This window comes from Lithobates pipiens, unplaced genomic scaffold (assembly GCF_037356315.1).
Source record: "Lithobates pipiens isolate NorthernLeopardFrog02 unplaced genomic scaffold, aLitPip1_a1.2 Scaffold_8, whole genome shotgun sequence".
Taxonomy (NCBI): Eukaryota; Metazoa; Chordata; class Amphibia; order Anura; family Ranidae; genus Lithobates; species Lithobates pipiens.
In genome coordinates, this window is record NW_027507903.1 from 683,596,490 (window position 1) to 683,603,796 (window position 7,307).

Sequence of the window (7,307 nt, forward strand, 5' to 3'; positions counted from 1 at the left end):
GTTTTAAAAACGGCCGTTTTTTCAGGAGCAGTGATCTTAATAATGATTAAAGTGAAACAATAAAAGTGTAATATTCCTTTAAATTTCGTACCTGGGGGGTGTCTATAGTATGCCTGTGAAGGGGCACATGTTTCCCGTGCTTAGAACTGTCCCTGCACAATGTGTCATTTCTGCAGGAAAAAAAAAGTCTTTTAAAATCACTCGCGGATATAATGAACTGTCGGCTCACGTAATATAGAGAACACTGATGAGTTTACTTCCTCTTTCATTCCCTGTAAAGGTAAAGCATAATGGACTACTATGCATCGCATCGCATCGCATAGTAGTCCATTATGTGTCACTTACCTGACACAGGAGCCAGCGAAGTCACCGCTGTCCCCTGTAGTTCCGAGCGTCCATCTTCTTGGTGGGTCTCCATGGGTCTCGCTGCTCCGGTGCTGTGATTCGCCGGAGCAGCGATGACGTCACTCCCGCGCATGCGCACGGGAGCCGAGACTCGCGGCATTGCCGTCATCGACGATGCCCTGCTCAGTGCGTCTGCGCGCCGCTGTCTACAGCGCATGCGCTGTAGATAGTGGTGCCCGTCTTCGGGCAAATATCTCCTAAATCGTATAGGTTTGGGATATATTTCTTGGACCTATAGGTAAGCCTTAATCTAGGCTTACCTGTAGGTCAAAGTGGTTTGTAAGGGTTTACAACCACTTTAACTGTGTGCCCAACAAGTGTAATGTGAGTAATGTGTGCTGTTTTTACTTACAGATATGGCTGCTTTTTCTCCCTGAACTCAGAGATGAATTCAGGGAGAAGAAGGAGCCAGATCGCTGTTCTGTGTACACAGAGTTGTAAACGGAGAGCCCTGTGCTGTGATTGGCCACGGCCGATCAGCATGTATTCAGCCAAAATCATTGGCTGAAACCTGCTGATAAACTTGTGCTGTGGCCAATTGGAGCACAGATCAGCAAGGGGCGTGCACGCGCCTGAAAACCAGAAAGTTAAGTTCACTGCAATGTACATCGGGGTGCATGTGGCTGCTGCCTGCCAGCAGTAAATGTGTTGTTGGTTGGTGGCAAGTAGTTGGTTAACCTTATGACTTTCCGTTGTTTCTGGTTCCAAAAGATCTTTGCAGAGAACTGCTGCACTGGATGACCGACCCCAGGTCTGTCACACTGAGAAAAAAATACAATTGTAAGTTTAGTTCACTTTTGGTTTGTTCACATTGTTGCCAGTCAAACCCTGATGAATGGGGGGGGGGGGGCACTTGGACCAGAAACGTGTTGGATATTTTTCAGATTATATCCCTGACTTTCAATGGAATAAAGTTGTATCTGATTTGGTCCTCTTACCGGTGGTGCAGTGCTTCAAATGCAAATCGCAAGACCCCATCCAATACCAGGCCAATACTCCAGTCAGACTATATGCCACAAATAGGTGTCTATGTCAGATCATTTCTTAGAAAAGTTGTCTTTCTCCATGTGGATGAACTCAAGTCATGACTCAGACATCACGCAGCTATCACAGTGAAGGTCCATCAATTAAGGGTGCAGGGGGGCCACCCCCCCTCCCCTAATATACATGCAGGGTACCGGATGCATGGATTACAATGTTTTTTTTTTTAAGCACATGACTTCACTTTGACTTCAAAAAATGGTGGCACTGCGCCCTGAGCCCACCCAGTTGTGTGACATGAAAATATTAAGCACCGGCCCCCACTGGGTGGTGATTAGGGATGAGCCCGATGTTCGACTCGAACTTGAGTTCGACTCGAACATCGGGTGTTCACCGAGCCAGCGAACATTATGTGGTGTTCACGGCAAATTCGAAAGCTGCCGAAACACCGTTAAAGTCTGTGGGACACCAACATGAAAAATCAAAAGTGCTAATTTTAAAGGCTTATAAGCAAGTTATTGTCATATAAAGTGTTTGGGGACCCGGGTCCTGCCCCAGGGGACATGTATCAATGCAAAAAAAAAAAGTTTTAAAGACCTCAGTTTTTTTGGGAGCAGTGATTTTAATAATGCTTAATGCTAAAGTGAAACAATAAAAAATTAGATATTCATTTAAATATCGTTCCTGTGGGGTGTCTATAGTATGCCTGTAAAGTGGCGCGTGTTCCCCGTGTTTAGAACAATACCACAGCAAAATGACATTTCTAAAGGAAAAATTGTAATTTAAAACTGATCACGGCTGTAATGAATTGTCGGGTCTCAGCAATATAGATAAAACTCATTGAAAAAATAGCATAGGTTCCCCCCCAGTCCATTACCAGGCCCTTTGGGTCTGGTATGAATATTAAGAAGAACCCCAAAACAAAATAAAAAAAAGGTTGGGTGGGGGTCCCCCTAAAATATACCAAGCCCTTCAGGTCTGATATGGAAATTAAGGGGAACCCTGTGCCAAAATTAAAAGAAAATGGTGTAGAGGTCCCCCCCAAATCCATAGCAGACCCTTTATCCGAGCACGCAACCTGGCAGGCCGCAGGAAAAGAGGGGGGACGAGAGAGCGGCCCCCCTCCCTCCTGAACCGTACCAGGCCACATGCCTTCAACATGGGGAGGGTGCTTTGGGGTCTGACCCCAAAGCACCTTGTCCCAGGACCCCCAGATCCCAGCCCCCCCCATGTGAATTGGTAGCGCGGTAATAAAAAGTGTCAAAAATGGTAAACTGGTCCAAGTCCCAAATCCTCCCATTAGACCCGGACGCACCGCCTGATGCCCAGGCGGCGCTTCCCTTGGTTAGAGCGAGTCAGAAAAAATACCTAGGTGTGCAATGCTCAAGATCATTAGCAGACTATGCTGCTCTCAATATAGAACCCTTATTCATTCTCCTTAAAGCTAAAACCCAGGTGTGGTCTTGCCTTCCCCTCGGGGTGATGGGCCGCGTAAACTTGGTCAAGATGATCCTTCTCCCCAAGCTGCTCTATTTGTTCTGGCAGGCCCCCTTACGTATTCCCCTTAGGATCTTTAAGTCCATAGAAGCCCTCCTCAATGCGTTTGTGTGGGGCGCGTCCCACCATAAACTCTCATGGAGTACCTTAAAATGCCCCATCCACCTAGACGGCACTGCCCTACCGGACCTTTCCTTCTATTACGCAGTCTCCCAATTGTCACACTTTTACTATTACAATCAAGCGGACAGAGACCACTACACCACTTTGGTGTGCTCCCCACACATCGACCAGGTCGCTCACCCATTTCGCATACTCATGCGGGGCACTCAGGGATCCCTCGCCCACAGGAGCACCATGCTGTTCCATCATTGCTCAGTCTGACAACGAGCTATGTCCATCACCAAGGCCCCTGATAGGGATGAGCCAAACACCCCCCGGTTCGGATCGCACCAGAACTTGCGAACGGACCCCACGTTCGTTACGAACGTTAGAACCCCTTTGAAGTCTATGGGACTCGAACGTTCGAAATGGAAAGTGCTAATTTTAACAGCTAATATGCAAGATACTGTCCTAAAAAGGGTTTGGGGACCTGACTCCTGCCCCAGGGGACATGGGTCAATGCAAAAAAAAGTTTCAAAAACGGCCGTTTTGGCGGGAGCACTGATTTTAATGACGATTAAAGTGAAAAAAAAAGTGAAATATTCCTTTAAATATGGTGCCTGGGGGTGTCTGTAGTATGCCTGTGAAGTGCCACGTGTTTCCCGTGTTTAGAACAGTCCCTGCACAAAATGACATTAAACGGAAATAACATCATTTAAAACTGCTTGCGGTTTTAATGTTATATCTGGTTCCTGCAATATGGTTGAAAATCATTCAGAAAAATGGCATGGGTAGCCCTCCCTGCCCATTACCAGCCTATTTGGGTCTTGTACGCATATTAAGGGGAACCCCGTACCCATATTACAAAAAGGAAATGCGTGTGGCCCCCAGGCCCTATATACTCAGAACAGCAGTATACAGGCGGTGCAAACAAGACAGGGACTGTGTAGGTTTGTTGTGTTAAGTTGAATCTGTTTGTAATTTTCAACTGGTACATTTTTAAGGTGTAGCTCCAGTCAAAAAAACTACGGTATTTTAAAGCTTTTTGGAAAACATAGGGAAGGGTTATCACCCCTGTATAATTTGTTTTGTCGTCTATCTTTTTTCATCTCACTTGCTGCTGTCTCCTTGCGTTTGCAAGTAGGAGATGTTTGTAAGTTGGATGTTTGAAAGTAGGGGCCTGCCCTATATTATAGCGGTATGTACTGGGTACAGAGCACGCAGACAGCACGCATCTCCTAACACTACTGACTGCAAGCTCTATTATTAACCACTTGACCACTGGGCACTTAAACACCCTTAATAACCAGACCAATTTTCAGCTTTCGGTGCTCTCACATTTTGAATGACAATTACTCAGTCATGCAACACTGGACCTATATGAAATGTTTGTCCTTTTTTTCACACAAATAGAGCTTTCTTTTGGTGGTATTTAATCACCTCTCAGTTTTTTATTTTTTGTGCTATAAAAGAAAAAAGACCGAAAATTCTGCGAAAAAATGAATTTTTCTTTGTTTCTGTTATAAAATTTAGCAGATTAGTCATTTTTTCTTCATAAATTTTGGCCAAAATTTATACTACTACATATCTTTGGTAAAAATAAGTACAAATTGGTGGATATTATTTGGTCTTTGTGAAAGTTATAGAGTCCACAAGCTATGGTGCCAATATCTGAAAATTGATCACACCTGAAGGAAAGCCCGGAGCGAAAAGAAATAAAATGAAGAAATAGCGTAGGGCTGGGCATGACTAGGTTAACAGGGTGCCAGAAGTGCGAGGGCTCACATGATTGGAGGAGACTGGGGAGGAGGGGATAGGAGAGTAAAAAAGGAGCTGGCTCCTCCCCCAGGCATCAGTCAGCGTGCAGGAGAAAGCTTGGAGGAGCGTGCTGGAGAAAGCTTGGAGGAGCCTTGTTCGGTCAGGATCGGCGGCACGGAGGGCTGGATGGCGGCGGAACGGTAAGCGGCATGTGCAGGAGTCCCCGCGTGCTGGCAGACCAGTGCCGCTGGAGCCCCTCTCACAGGACTTTTCCCAGGGACAGCGACGGGCCGGAAGGGTGCTGCCCGCAGTGCACATGGGTGGGGGATCCTAACCCCCCACCCCCCCCCCGACGGCACTCGGCGATGGGGGGGCCTCCGGGGACGGTGGGGTGAGCAGCGGTGGCGGCACCCGGTCCCGATCTTCCGGGAGCACGTGTGGTCCGCCGCTGGCAGGGTGGCGGCGGGGGCAGAGCTTGGTGGAGACCATGGCCGGCGGCCGTTCGCTCTCCGGAGGCCGCCTCAGGTGCACAGCCCCCCCCACACCGACCAGTGGTAGGCGGGCGATCGGGGGACCTGGGCAGTTTTGCGCCCCCCCCCCACACTGCGGCGGCGAGAGGAACGCACGGGCTCCCTCAACCCCCCCCCTGGCAGTGAGTCGGCAGGGGAGGCGGAGCTCGGCGCCGACAAACTTACTGGACTGATGACTACTGCAGCGGACATCGGGCCTGCGCTGCCCGGCCGGTGGCTTGCAACGCACTGATCAGTGGTTGCGACTGATGGGGACAGGTCGGGGGACAGAGGTGCCCCCCCACTCAGCCATGCCCAGGCCCAGCGATGGAGTTACGGCGCGAGGAGGCGGAGGCAACGGCCGCGCGGATGCTTGGCATCCTGGGAGGCTTCCCCAGGAGGGCTGCGGATTGCTGGGGGACGGACAGTTGGAGCAACTTTCGAGGGAGATGCATGGTCGGTGTCAGAAGCGGAGGAAGAGCCCCGGAGACGATCGGCGGGATCTTCGGCTGGTGGGACTCGCACCAGGCTGCTGGGTGATGCCTTTCACACTTTTCTAATTTTTGGCAGACTGTGTTAGCTGAGGGGATCGGTATGGGGGGCCCAGGCCGCGGCATAAGGGGCAGGTCACGTGGTCGGGTTTGCGTGGGGGTTTTCCCCGGGTGCTTTTGGCCTACATGCACGCATAAGCCAGGGTGGATACGGGAGCATGGGGGTTTCCGGATAGGGGGCTGGGGGGCCCATCGGTAGCCTGGTTATGTGGGGGGTGCACGGGGCTGGAGGCGGCTAGTGCTCAGGTGGCTGGGGGTTTATCTGCCTCTGACCTACGAGGCAGGGTGGGTGCTGGTGAGGGCCCCACGAAGCGTGCCTTATTTGGGGTTCTAGGGTCACCTGTGGAAGGTGGGGGCTGGGGCACGGTGTGCCTGGAGGCTTTGGACGTGGGGCATAGATAGCTGGGGTACGGCGAACGGGGAACACAATGTGGGCATGCGGCGGTACGGTGGGAGCTTGCAGGTTTTTTCCCTCTTCGGTGCTGGCTTTAGCGTTTAGGTGGGAGTTTTACACCGGGGCGGGGGTCCACATGGGAAGGGCTGGAGGGCCGGACCCCTCGGGGGTATGGAGGTCTCGCCATGCCTGGGGGACAGTGAGCATCTAGACGGGGTGAGGCATCTGAGGCGGGGTAGCCCGATCCTATTGGTACAAATGGGGTCCTTTCCTATCTGGGAAATGCCACGGTGGGTTAGGTGCTTCCGAGTTGGGGGGGCCCTTCCTAACTGGGGAAAGTAGTGGGTGTGGCTGATTTTAGGTGGGGGGATTTCCGTTCCAACGGTCATACACCGGTGGCTTGGGGGCCAGTCTGAGGTGTGGGGGCCCCTTCCTGCTTGGTACAGGATGGGGGGTTGGGGCCCATTGGTGGCATGGATTTGATCTTTCATTATTACGTTGGGTACTTAGGGGGGGGCCCGGCGGGGTATGGGTGCCCCTCCTGAGTTTAGGAAGGGGGTAGGTTGGACACATCGGAGGTACGTGGGTCCCTTCTGCACTGGGTCGGTCCTATTTGGGGATGGGGGTCCTTTCCTACCGGTGGTCGTTTGTGGGTCGAGGCCCTTTGGGGGTATGGGTGTACCTTAGTAGCGGTGGATGTCGGGGGGGCTGGGCCCCTCGGAGGTATGATTGTCCCTTCCAGACGGTGGGGTAGCGGTTGGAGCCCATCGGAGGGATGGGTCCCTTTCTGCCGTGCACAACTGTTGGTGGGGGCCCATCGGTGGGCGGGTGTCCCTTCCTCACTGGGGAACTGTTGGTGGGGCCCATTGGAGGTATGGGTGTCCCTTCAAATAACAAAAAAAAAAAAAAAAAAATTCTTGGATGGGGCCCATCGAAGTCGTGGGCGGCCTTTCCTAATGGTGGAGAAATGTGGTTGGGGCCCATCGGAATTATGGGTGGCCCCTCCTACGCTGGAATTCTGTGGGTGGGGGCCCATCGAAGGTATGGGTGTCCCTTGCTCGGTGTTGGATATGTTGGTTGGGCCCATCGGAGGATGGGGGTCCTTTCCTG